We start from the raw sequence: 13,858 nt of genomic DNA, 5'->3' as shown, positions 1-13,858 counted from the left end.
TCACAACCATTGGGTCCTTAAGACCTAAGGAAAGTGAGGGTGGAAACGCAGACTTCTAACAGATTAATACATGGAGGAGAGTGTAGCCCTGCAGGGGTGGAGGGGGGAGGTTTAGGAAGGTTCCATAACCTCTGGGAGCAGGTATGCCTTGTTATTGCCTCACTTTTATCACCTAGGAAACACTCTACCCATTCCCATCAAAACAATATCAGATTGATTGTGAACACTATTTTTATCTTTGGAAAGGTAACATTTTAAACCCTGAGTATGTAAAAAGAATCAAAACTAAAAGTAAAATGCATAGATTTCAAATGTTTTACATTTGCTGCTGCTGCTAAGTTGCTTCAGTCGTGTCCGACTCTGTGCGATCCCGTAAACGGCAGCCCACCAGGCTCCCCCATCCCTGGGATTCTCCAGGCAAGAACACTGGAGTGGGTTGCCATTTCCTTCTCCAATGCATGAAAGTGAAAAGTGAAAGTGAAGTCGCTCAGTCGTGCCCGACTCTTAGCGACCCCATGGACTGCAGCCTACCAGGCTCCTCTGTCCATGGGATTTTCCAGGCAAGTGTACTGGAGTCGGGTGCCAAATAAAAACTAGTGGGCAATGAAATCTTTTTTTTTTTTCCCCCGAGGGCTAAAGATTTTTAAGCACCTATTCTCAGTAACTGACATATAAAGTAAACATACTTACATCAAAATTAAAATCTAGTTTCTAGTTATTTTATTTTAAATAATATACTTTTCCCTCTTAATAAGCCACGTGATTTACTTTTAGTGAATTTATGAACATGCTTTTAAATAAAATAAGAGGTACTGCCACAAACAGGCAAGAAGATACTTCCTCTGTATTAATTAGGGCTATTTTGTAATGCACTGAAAGTTTATTCTACTAATGTTCCCTACGAATAACATCAAAAATAGATATTTTACTTTTATTATGAGAGTTCATCATGGAATTGCACCATGAATTCTTGGGAAGAAAAAAAAACATGTTAAAATGTGCTTCAAAATAGAAGGATAAAAACCACAACAGCTGATTCATTTGCAAGGAAACATTCAACGTGAATGATTGTCCCCAGAAATTTAAAAAAAGAAATTCATTTTCAAGTTCTTTCTCCAGTCAGAAAATTTATGAGAAAAAAAAGAACTATTTATAAGAGAACTTCATACAAAATTTGTGAACACTTGGGATGCTGAGAGATTAGAATTAGGGTGAACCATATGAAAGTCCAAGTATTTGACCATATTTGACCCACACAAATGGAAATTTCATATGACTTGCCTAATAATTACCTTCTGAAACACAAAACCAGAAAAAAAATAATTTAAAAACAGAATTTCATATTTCAAATGTCCCTGATAATGACATTAACCTAAAAGATTTCTTCCTGAATAATTGAGGCAGGACAAATGATTAAGAAAAAGAGATTCACATAAAGTCTTGTGCCAGAACTATCCAGATCTTCAAGATAAGCTACTTGAGGGAAGAAGCTTGAGTATTTAAGATATAAATTTAAAAGATAAGCTCTGTGTAATCACATTTTAGGGAACTCAACATTTTCCTTAGGGATAAGATATCAGAATTCCTCCAAATCATAATGTATGATTCTCCCCCAAAATGTGGGTCTGGCCTCTTGGGCTAAACTAAGAGAGGAAAAAGAATTAAGTTCATTGGATGTCATCTTAATAAAAGAAAAAGCTTCTTAGGAGAAAAAAAAAATGATTCTTGGAAGAAAAAAAAAAATAGAAAATGCAAACCAAACCATCCTAACCCTTCTTTCCCAGAACCTTATAGAGTCAATCTTTTCTCACTCATTTTTAAGAGCAAAGATCAGAAGGAAAGGACAGCATTGGGAAAGGATATTATACAATTAATCTCCTTGAAATTCTCCTGCTGCATTATCTTTTCAAAAATTCCAGCAAAATTTGGAGGAGTCCATCAAGCACCGGGGCTCCATCTATCTTCCCCAGCTTTGTAGTATTGGGCAGCAGAAGAGAAGTGGACTTCCCTGATCTCCGAGCATGAGGGTTAACGGACTTTCAAGCTGATATCTATCAGATGACTGATTTGTTTGTCAGTCTTGTGATAAGTAAATATTCAAATGTTCAAGGTGTTCTGCTCTTAAAACACTGAAACAATTAGTGCAAATGCTTTAAAACCTTAAGAAATGAGTTATTCTGAATCTATTTGGAATTAGCAAATGTTCCTTAGAGCTGGGAGATATACTTCCTCTTACATAAGCATTTGATGGGACCCTTTTAAAAATGCATTCTGTACTTTCCTGCCTTCCTAAATTATTAAATCATGCTGTAGATGGTGAAGGTTTTACAAAGCACTGTGGATGGTAGATGAGCTTGAACTGGGATCAGATCACACTAGCTGTGTAATTATGGGAACATTACTTAGCAGCTCAGAGTCTCAGTTTCTATCTCTAGGCATCCATCTCTCAGCTGAGAAGCAAAAAATGCGGTAGTGTATCCAAAGTGAAAATCAGCGCCAACAATATAAATTCTCAGTAAATGTTAGTTACTTTCATTCCTCACTTCCCCTAACCCAAACAGTAACATGCCTACCCTTTCCCCATCACAACTTGAAGCACAACTTACAGACTGTTGTTACAGTGCTAGAGATACAAGGGGCTTTTTCCACCCACTCCCACTGTCCCCTCCTCCCCAGATTATCCTCTATTACTTTTGGCTCTTTAATTCATTGCTTCAGCATCTCTAGTTGGGATGTTAATTATCTGGCACCAATCTACTACTTTCTCAAACACATTTATGCCAGATAAATGATGTGGGTGGAAAAACAAAATTAAAAAAAAAAAAATCCTGTCTCAAATTGGCTGAAGCAATTGGGACCTATATTGTCTCACATGACAGTAAGTTCAGAAGTAAAGGAGACTTCAGAACTGTCTGGTTTACCAAGACCCATTTTCTCTCCCTTTTCTGCCATATCTATGATCTGCTTCTCCCCAAAGACTATCTTACCTTAGTCACAAGAAGGCTGTTAGAAGCAGTGGGGTTGAAGGCTTCTCTGGCACACCCAAAAGGAGAGAGGTGGGGGACACTCTTTCCTAGGCATGAAATGAAAGAACAATATTTCAGTACCACTAAGGTAGGGTTTTTCCAGTAGTCGTGTATGGATGTGAGAGTTGGACAATAAGGAAAGCTGAGCACCGAAGAATTGATGCTTTTGAACTGTGGTGTTGGAGAACACTCTTGAGAGTCCCTTGGACTTACAAGGAGATGCAACCAGTCCATCCTAAAGGAAAACAGTCCTGAAAATTCACTGGAAGGACTGATGCTGAAGCTGAAACTCCAATATTTTGGCCACCTGATGTGAAGAACTGACTCATTGGGAAAGACCCTGATGCTGGGAATGATTGAGGGCAGGAGGAGAAAGGGACAACAGAGGATGAGGAGTTTGGATGAAATCACCGACTCAATGGACCTGAGTTTGAGTAAACTCTGGGAGATGGTGATGGACAAGGAGGCCTGGTGTGCTGCAGTCCATGGGATTGCAAAGAGTCGGACACGACTGAGCAACTGAACTGAACTGAACTGAAGCTAGGTCACGCTAATACCCTTTATTAATGAAAATCATCTGGGGAAATGCACAGACAGCTTGTTAGATTATTGAAAAGATGTCACAACTAAAATAGAATTACCATGATTGAATAAAAGTACTTAATATCTATTCTTGGGGTGTGACATGGAGTAAGGCTGGTCTCAATTTCCTCCTGTGTTACAAGAGCTAGCTTGGAAAGGGCGGATACCTAATACCTGTTAATACCTGTGGTTCTACTGGACTGTGGTTATGTTAGACCAGCACCAAGAACCCACTGTGCTCCTGTTATACCAATCACTCATCATGCTGACCAGTTAACCTGACTCAGCCTCAAAACCTTCTCCACACCATGTATTAGGAAAGAATAATCCTGTTAAGACATTAAACAGGTAATGTCTTCTTATGATAAATGTGTTTTTACATGTAAGTCAGTTTGCCAATTGGGAAAGGAGTATGTTAAGACTGTATATTGTCACTATTTAACTTACATGCAGAGTACATCATCTGAAATGCTGGGCTAGATGGAGCACAAGCTGAAATCAAGATTGCTGGGAGAAATATCAATAACCTCAGATATGCAGAAGACACAACCCTTACGGCAGAAAGTGAAGAGGAACTAAAGAGCCTCTTGATGAAAGTGAAAGAGGAGAGTGAAAAAGCTGACTTAAAACTCTGGTCCCAACACTTCATGGCAAACAGATGCGGAAACAATGGAAACAGTGACAGACTTTATTTTCTTGGGCTCCATAATCACTGCAGATGGTGACTGCTGCTGCTGCTAAGTTGCTTCAATTGTGTCCGACTCTATGCAACTCCATAGACAGCAGCCCACCAGGCTCCCTGTCCCTGGGATTCTCCAGACAGGAAAGCATATTAAAAAGCAGAGCCATTACCTTGCTGACAAAGGTTCATCTAGTCAAAGCTATGATTTTTCCAGTAGTCATATTTGGATGTGAGAGTTGGACTATAAAGAAAGCTGAGCACTGAAGAATTGATGCTTTTGAACTGTGGTGCTAGAGAAGACTCTTGAGAGTCCCTTGGACTGCAAGGAGATCCAACCAGTCCATCCTAAAGGAAATCAGCCCTGAATATTCATTGGAAAGGCTGATGCTGAAGCTGCAACTCCAGTACTTTGGCCACCTGATGAGAACTGACTCATTAGAAAAGACCTTGATATTGGGAAAGATTGAAGGCAGGAGGAGAAGGGGATGACAGAGGATAAGATGGTTGGATAGCATCACTGACTCGATGGACATGAGCTTGATCAAGCTCTGGGAGTTGGTGATGGACAGAGAGGCCTGGCATGCTGCAGTCCATGGGTTGCAAAGAGGAACATGACTGACTGAACTGAACAGTTTGCACAACTCCCGATACCCACTGATGCAAGGACATGAGTCCTCCATAGAAAGAGCTGAACCCAGCCTAGCCTAGAACTTAGAAATCATTACTCAGCTTTGTATTTCCACTTAGACTATTGTTGATAAAATAGCCAGCCTTTGTTGAGAAAGGAAAGTACATCCCCAAAGTTTCACTCCATGCATCAAAAGCAAGGAAGTCTGAGCACAAAGTTTCACTGGAAGCCACAGTGCAGGGAGCAGGGAGCAGAAAAAAATGGCAATACCTCCACAGGTGAGTAAAATGTCTTTCTAGGATTGGGGAGAGAAGAGAAAGAGAGAACAGGTAAAGATCAAAATGCTTGTTTAGCTTCCCATATCTACTCCCACATTCTAGGTTGAAAAATTCAGAATGGTAATGTCAAAAATGATCAGAAAATTCTTGCCCAAGCAGAGGGCCCCTATCTTACTTTCCAAAGAAAAGTTTATAAAAAATATCAAGTGCCTTAAGAAAGGCTCACAACAAAACAGAATGGCAACAGCAAAGTATAAATTGCAGGATGACATAGTTAAGCAGAGAGAGGCATATCCCCACACACTCCAAGGAGGATGAAGAGGATAGATGAAGATCCTGGCTGTGAGCTCACCAGCAGACTGGCAGTAGGGAGGGTGGGAAGGAAGAGAAGCCACTCAGTGAAGGACACAGTGACCCTGTAGCAGAAGGCCACAGGGCAGACTGCACAAGCCAGTAATAAAATGAGAGCCACAGCCCAGCCTCAGCGATAACAGCAGCATTCCGTTTCTCAAGCCCCACCACTACCCTCCAGAACGGTCTAATCCAGTCCACTGGAGTGGGGAGCAACGGGCAATGGAGGTGGCAGACCTGACGGCTAGAAGCAGAGGTGACCGGTGAAGATTTCAATACATCACAAAAGCCACGCTGTTAACCAGAAACGGCAAGGGACTGTCCTCTCTATGTTTACCTTGCCCCTGTGCTCTAGAGATCACCACATGGTTGGACACGCCTACAACTCCAGCCCATCCACTCTTTCCCAGGGTCACCAAGTTTTACCACACTGGTCTCCTTTCTTTTTCTTGACTTACTGCTAAATGAAATGTTCTTCCCTTGCCTCTTTGTGTGGCTGGCTTCTTCCATCATCCAGATCTCAGTTTGCCATCGTTCTTGTTGCTGCTTGTTTTGTTTTTGTACAGATGTATTTCAAACCAAGTCACCATGCTTTCTGCTGAAATCTTAAAGGAATTCCCATAAACCTTTAGGGAGAAGAAGTAAAAAACATCCAGTATCATCACTACTATTTCATGTTTTCTAAAACTACAAGCTATAAAATATAATACACAAATATTGGCAAAATTCAGGCATAATTATGATGTGCACTTGATATAATCATATACTTGGAATATCCAAGAAAATTGAAAAACTACTAGAAGTGATAAGAAAATTAAGTAGTTGGCAATAGAACAAAAGCATTCATACATACAAGTAGTAATCACACTGAAAATATAGTGGGAGTTTTTAGATAAGGTTACAGATTGAATACACACCACTAATTTTGCTTTGCCCTGAACCTCATCAAAACCAGAGTACAGGGAATTTTTTAAGGGCATAAGTTCACAGGGAGAGGGAACAACAGGCAGAAAACAGCAGTAGAAATATGAAAGCTGTACCACAGGGAGAAAACAGATAACCCACTCAAGAAGGCCAAATCTCAAAACAGTGGGGAAACACTGAGAATTTACCCAATTCATACAATAGACTCCTCAAAAGGTAAATGAAAATACAGGACAGTCTACTTTTGGTCATCTCTCTGCTGGATTTCCATATCTGGTTTTTTAATAACAGTTATACTGATACACAATTTACACACCATAATATTCATCAGGCCAAATCATACAATTCATGTTTCTTTAGCATATTCAGAGTTATACAACCATCACCATAATCTAATTTCAGAACATTTTTGTAACTGCAGGTCTCAGTTCAAATGGGCCCTCCTTACAGACGTTCTTCCCAATGCCCTTTAATAGATCGACACCCCACTTCCTGCTTCTTTTCTGCGGCACTAATAACGATCAGTAGATATTTTACAGAGGTATTGGCTTACTTCTTTACTTTCTCACTAGGGTAATCTCCGTAAAGAAAGGAATTTGTCTCTCTTGACATTTTTGTAGTCCAGCTGGTAGCACAGCCCAGGGCCCAGCACGTAGTAAGTGGTCACTAAAAACAGTTGCTGAATGGATGAACTGGGAAGATACAATTACGATTGGCCAGAAGGTTTGTTTAGATTCTCCTACAACATCTTAACGAAAAAATTTGAATGAACTTTTGGCCAACCTAACATATGAGCTGAGCTCTGTATCTGATGCAGAACTAGCCATGAAAAGCAACAGCGTGTGGCACTGAGGGGGAACACAAGCAGGAGAGTTGAAAGATAAGTCACTGCAATGTGACTGGGAAGACTCAGGTTCTTGGACAATTAGAGACAGTGAGTGGTATGAGACAGTCCCACTGACAAGAGTGGATGATTTTACACATTTAATTGAAAAAATAAAACAATATGACAGGGAGTTTGGGCTGTACACACTACTAATGAATAAGATAGATACCCAACAAGGACCTACTGTATAACACAGGGAATTCTGCTCAATATTCAATAGAGGAGAAGGGGACGACAGAGGATGAGATGGTTGGATAGCAATACCAATTCGATGGACATGAGTTTGAGTAAGCTCCAGGAGTTGGTGATGGACAGGGAAGCCTGGTGTGCTATAGCCCATGGGGTCACAAAGAGTCAGATATGACTGAGTGACTGGAATAAACTGAACTGAACTGAACCAGAAAGAGAATCTGAAAACTAGGATACATTTATATGCATAACTGAATCACTTGACTGTACACCTGAAATTAACTCAACATTGTTAATCAGCTATGCTCCATTGTAAAATAAAAAAAAAATTTATTAAAAAATAAAGTCATCTTGAAGATAAAAAAGAACAAAAAAATATGATTTATATGCAACTCATGTTGGCAAATCACTCATATGGCTTATACCATTAATACATTAAAATATACAAAGTAAATATTCTTGTGATGCATCTACCATCTGATATTGTTAATGAGATGCTGAGTACAGATACTGCAAAGGTCTGGAATTAGAACTCATTCCATTCTTCACTACTAGCTATGTGACTTTGAGCAAGTTACTTAACTGCTTTGTGCTTTGACTTGTAAATGTATAATAGACATATTAATAGTTCTTACATGATAAGAGCTGTTGTATTAAGTAGAAATGATCCAAAATGTACTTATCACATACTGGGTGCCTTATAAACTTTATGCAGTAGCCATAGAAGCAGCAGTAGTAGTTGTTATAGTGGAGGTACTAGTGGAGGTATAAACAGTAGTAGGTAGCAGAGAAATCAGAGAAGGCAGTGGCACCCCACTCCAGTACTCTTGCCTGGAAAATCCTATGGATGGAGGAGACTGGAAGGCTGCAGTCCACGGGGTCGCTGAGGGTCGGACACGACTGAGCGACTTCACTTTCACTTTTCACTTTCATGTATTGGAGGAGGAAATGGCAACCCACTCCAGTGTTCTTGCCTGGAGAATCCCAGGGACGGGGGAGCCTGGTGGGCTGCCGTCTATGGGGTTGCACAGAGTCGGACACGACTGAAGCGACTTAGCAGCAGCAGCGGCAGCAGTGAAATGATAGAAGTGCAGCCCATCATGCTGTTTTATGTGGCCAGAGAGTCGGCTCTAGTTCAGTGTCAAGTGGTGTCAAATACAAAGTACTAAATTAATATTGAATTGACTTCTGCTCACAATGTTCCCTATCATAGTGCAAGATGATTTGACACAATTGATTTTTCTTCAAGAACTGAGTGAATCAGCAGATTTGTAGTCCCTGTGGTTGGCAAACTGACTCCAAGTAAATCATTCTCAACTTTGGCCCAGAAAGAGTTTCAGGACAGCTGTGTTCCTGAGTCCATAAACGTGTGTGCCAGAGATGGCATGCATGAAACTGTGATTATGTGTGTTGCAAGAACGCAAGAACATCATACTTATAGAAGCTAAGTGGGAAATGAATGGACAATCCTAAAAAAAAATTAGCCTTGGTATTCAGAGATTAAGGAACTCATTTCTTTAGAAGAGACAGCCACTGGTTTCCTTTATAGACAATATTGTCAATGCTTTTTCTTCAAAGACAAATAAGAGAAGCCCTCATTTTAGCTTTTTAGTTAATTTCACAATTGATCTGTCCAGTGGAGTCCACATATATTATCCTTCACATATATTATCTAAGGAAACTGGAAAGCAGATCTACCTTAACAAGTGGATTTATCTTAAAATCTGCATCAATATCAGCTGCTAATCAGGGCAAGCCTCCAAAAAAGATCCAAAAAAAGCAGTGAACAAGACGAGTTATTTAATTATTCAAAGGGAATAGAGAGAAAGTTCTCTAAAAGCAGAGACTTTCAGCATAAACAAGGGAAGTGAGCTGCCTTCAAATTAAAAGTGAACGTGTTATTTTTTAAAATGCCTAAAGGGTTATTTTCTGTCTGCAAAATCTAGTGACTATTCTGCAGAATGGTAAGTAGAATAAAGTGAAACACCCAACAGAAGCATAGGGCAGCATCATACAGGCTCTGCTCTAAAGAGACAGGTATTCAGTGGTAAAGTAATGATAACTAACACTTACAATAATTTGCCTGATTCTTCCATTTCTCAGTTCAGTTCAGTTCAGTCGCTCAGTCGTGTCTGACTCTTTGCGACCCTATGAATCGCAGCACGCCAGGCCTCCCTGTCCATCACCAACTCCCAGAGTTCACTCAGACTCATGTCCATCGAGTCAGTGATGCCATCCAGCCATCTCATCCTCTGTCATCCCCTTCTCCTCCTGCCCCCAATCCCTCCCAGCATCAGAGTCTTTTCCAATGAGTCAACTCTTCGCATGAGGGGGCCAAAGCACTGGAGTTTCAGCTTTAGCATCATTCCTTCCTAAGAAATCCCAGGGCTGATCTCCTTCAAAATGGACTGGTTGGATCTCCTTGCAGTCTAAGGGACTCTCAAGAGTCTTCTCCAACACCACAGTTCAAAAGCATCAATTCTTCAGCACTCAGCTTTCTTCACAGTCCAACTCTCACATCCATATATGACCACAGGAAAAACCATAGCCTTGACTAGACGGACCTTTGCTGGCAAAGTAACATCTCTGCTTTTGAATATGCTATCTAGGTTGGACATAACTTTCCTTCCAAGGAGTAAGTGTCTTTCAATTTCATGGTTGCAGTCACCATCTGCAGTGATTTTGGAGCCCCAAAAAATAAAGTCTGACACTGTTTCCCCATCTATTTCCCATGAAGTGATGGGACTGGATGCCATAATCTTCATTTTCTGAATGTTGAGATTTAAGCCCACTTTTTCACTCTCCACTTTCAATGTCGAATTATTTATGGAAACTCAGTTCCTTTAATCTAAATGCATTCGCTCATACATGAAAGTATGCATTCACATCTTTGTGGCAATATGATAAGAGTGAAAATTGACCTGACAATTCTAGGAGATAAGAACTCTTAAAAGAGTTAATAGCTGTGCCAGAGGCACCTGGAGGCAAATGTAAAAGACAGAAAGCAAAGGCAAAATGTCTTTAGGAAGCAATGCAGCAAGAAGGACCTGGAGACTGGATTTGGGACGTGAAGCTGGGGAATGTGCCAAGAGTATGCAGACACACTTGCACGCTTCATCTCCACTTTCACTTATAAGAGGGAGCAGAGAACTTCTCTGGGTTTGTGGTAGGGTTTAACATTTAGGATAAGATGGTATGGCATTGGGAAAGGAAGAGTGTTCAAGAGCAAGGTTCTAAAACCTGAGAGCCAGGGTTTTCAGGGTTTCAGGGTTTTCAGTCTCTACCACTTAGTAACTGTGACATTGTGTCAGTTTCAAATTGCTAATCCCTTAAATGGAATAATGATGAAACCTACATTATAGAGCTGAAATAATTACTAAATAATTCATGTGGAGCACTAAGTCCATGGCTCATATAAGTTTGAGTATGAATTGTTGGTAATATTATTATTATTCAAGCTATGTTTATTGAGCACCTCTTACCTACAGTCATCACTCTCTATTCTAGGTACTGCGGACATATAAGCGAAAAAGAAATATAGAAAAATAAATATATTCAAGCAGTGTTAGGTTCTATGAAAGAAAAACAAAGGTTAGGCTCAAGGAGTGAGCCAGGGATAGTGGTAAGAGAAACAGATGAGATTGGAAAGGAGAACAGGTGCTAAATCATGATAAGAACTTTGGACAATATTTTATTCATTGGAATAATGATAATGAGGGGAAAATATGATCCAATTAATGACCTAAAAACCATTTTGGCTACTAGAGAAATAGATTGTAGGGAGGAAAGAGTGGAAACAGGAAATCTGATTGGTAAGTATTGAAATTACTCAGAAAAGAGATTGTAGTAGGCTGGAATGGGGTCAGCTAAGAGTGGATATGGTCAGAGTGATGGGATTCAGGATACCTTTTTTGTTCCAGGTTATCTTTTACTAGTAGACCTGGAAATTTTTGTCAGTAGATTGAATGTGAAGTGTAACAGAATGGGAATAAGCAAGGATGACTCCAAACAAAAGAGTGTGTTATGTGGCCATATAACAAGATGAGACCGACTGAGGAAGGAAAAGGATTGGTAGTAGAAATCAAGAGTTCTGTTTGAGACATAATAATTTGTGTAATAATAATTTGTGATACTTCAGTTCAGTTCAGTCGCTTAGTCATGTCCAACTCTTTGTGACCCCATGAATCGCAGCACGCCAGGCCTCCCTGTCCATCACCAACTCCCGGAGTTCACCCAAACTCATGTCCATCGAGTTGGTGATGCCATCCAGCCATCTCACCCTCTGTCGTCCCCTTCTCCTCCTGCCCCCAATCCCTCCCAGCACCAGAGTCTTTTCCAATGAGTCAACTCTTCACATGAGGTGGCTAAAGTATTTGAGTTTCCGCTTTAGCATCATTCCTTCCAAAGAAATCCCAGGGCTGATCTCCTTCAGAATGGACTGGTTGGATCTCCTTGCAGTCCAAGGGACTCTCAAGAGTCTTCTCTAATACCACAGTTCAAAAGCATCAATTCTTCAGCACTCAGCTTTCTTCACAGTCCAACTCTCACATCCATACATGACCACTGGAAAAACCATAGCCTTGACTAGATGGACCTTTGCTGGCAAAGTAACGTCTCTGCTTTTGAATATGCTATCTAGGTTGGTCATAACTTTCCTTCCAAGGAGTAAGCGTCTTCTAATTCCATGGCTGCAGTCACCATCTGCAGTGATTTTGGAGCCCCAAAAAATAAAGTCTGACACTGTTTCCACTGTTTCCCCATCTATTTCCCATGAAGTGATGGGACCTGATGCCATGATCTTCGTTTTCTGAATGTTGAGCTTTAAGCCAACTTTTTCACTCTCCTCTTTCACTTTCATCAAGAGGCTTTTTAGTTCCCCTTCACTTTCTGCCATAAGGGTGGTATCATCTGCATATCTGAGGTTATTGATATTTCTCCCAGCAACCTTGATTCCAGCTTGTGCTTCTTCCAGCCCAGCATTTCTCATGATGTACTCTGCATAGAAGTTAAATAAGCAGGGTGACAATATACAGCCCTGATGTACTCCTTTTCCTATTTGGAACCAGTCTGTTGTTCCATGTCCAGTTCTAACCGATGCTTCCTGACCTGCATATAGGTTTCTCAAGAGGCAGGTCAGGTGGTCTGGTATTCCCATCTCTTTCAGAATTTTCCACAGTTTATTGTGGACCACACTGTCAAAGGCTTTGGCATAGTCAATAAAGCAGAAATAGATGTTTTTCTGGAACTCTCTTGCTTTTTCCATGATCCAGCGGATGTTGGCAATTTGATCTCTGGTTCCTCTGCCTTTTCTAAAACCAGCTTGAACATGTGGAAGTTCATGGTTCACATATTGCTGAAGCCTGGCTTGGAGAATTTTGAGCATTTCTTTACTACGTGAGATGAGTGCAATTATGCGGTAGTTTGAGCATTCTTTGGCATTGCCTTTCTTTGGGATTGGAATGAAAACTGACCTTTTCCAGTCCTGTGGCCACTGCTGAGTTTTCCAAATGTGCTGGCATATTGAGTGCAGCAGTTTCACAGCATCATCTTTCAGGATTTGAAATAGCTCCACTGGAATTCCATCACCTCCACTAGCTTTGTTCTTAGTGATGCTTTCTAAGGCCCACATGACTTCACATTCCAGGATGTCTGGCTCTAGGTGAGTAATCACACCATCGTGATTATCTTGGTCATGAAGATCTTTTTTGTACAGTTCTTCTGTGTATTCTTGCCATCTCTTCTTAATATCTTCTGCTTCTGTTAGGTCCATACCATTTCTGTCCTTTATTGATACTTAGCAGAGATCTAAACAGAATAAAAAATATGTAGCCAAAAATATGAGTTCAGGGTAGAGGTAAGGACCAGAGATATAAATAAAGGAGTCATGAGCACTGAATGCCATACAAAGCCATGGAATGACTGACATCACGTTTGGAGTATAGTTGGAGAGAATGGAAGGCTGAGGATCACACCCTGGGGCATTTCAACATTTAGATGTCAGGAAGAGAGAAGCAGTGAGAGGAGTAGCCAGTGAGGTGGCCAGTACTTCCAAGCATGTGGTCTAACTGTGAATCGTAGTTCTCAGAATGTGTGGTTCCCTGAAGTGGAAGAGGGTGTTTCCAAAAGAAGGAAGTAAACAACTGTATCAAAACTGCCAAGAGGGTAAGATAAAGACTGAGAATGGCCGATGGGTTTGACAAGGTAGAGGTGGGTAAGGACTTTACAAGAGCTGCTTAAATTGAGTCTTGGTGATGAGTCCAATTGGAGCAGACAGTGGAGACCAGCTGAGTCTAGCTCTTTCATGAAGTTTTG

The 13,858-nt window shown here is 40.7% G+C and overlaps 1 long non-coding RNA gene across 3 annotated transcripts in view; it reads right to left on the bottom strand.

Annotated features, from left to right (window-relative positions):
* Positions 1-13,858, bottom strand: part of LOC129630075 (uncharacterized) — a 223,677-nt gene that overhangs the window by 25,985 nt on the left and 183,834 nt on the right. For 2 of the 3 annotated variants that reach the window (XR_008703499.1, XR_008703501.1), the window contains exons 5-6: positions 6,006-6,173; positions 2,988-3,073 (exon numbers count right to left, since the gene is read on the bottom strand). This is a non-coding gene — a long non-coding RNA (uncharacterized LOC129630075). Of the gene's footprint in view, positions 1-761; positions 2,130-2,987; positions 3,074-6,005; positions 6,174-13,858 lie in introns of those variants that run through there. The other variant, XR_008703500.1, reaches the window with a different exon arrangement.

This window comes from Bubalus kerabau, chromosome 1, assembly GCF_029407905.1.
Source record: "Bubalus kerabau isolate K-KA32 ecotype Philippines breed swamp buffalo chromosome 1, PCC_UOA_SB_1v2, whole genome shotgun sequence".
Taxonomy (NCBI): Eukaryota; Metazoa; Chordata; class Mammalia; order Artiodactyla; family Bovidae; genus Bubalus; species Bubalus kerabau.
Note: the sequence above shows the minus strand (reverse complement) of the source record. Positions and strands in the feature narration are given on the sequence as shown.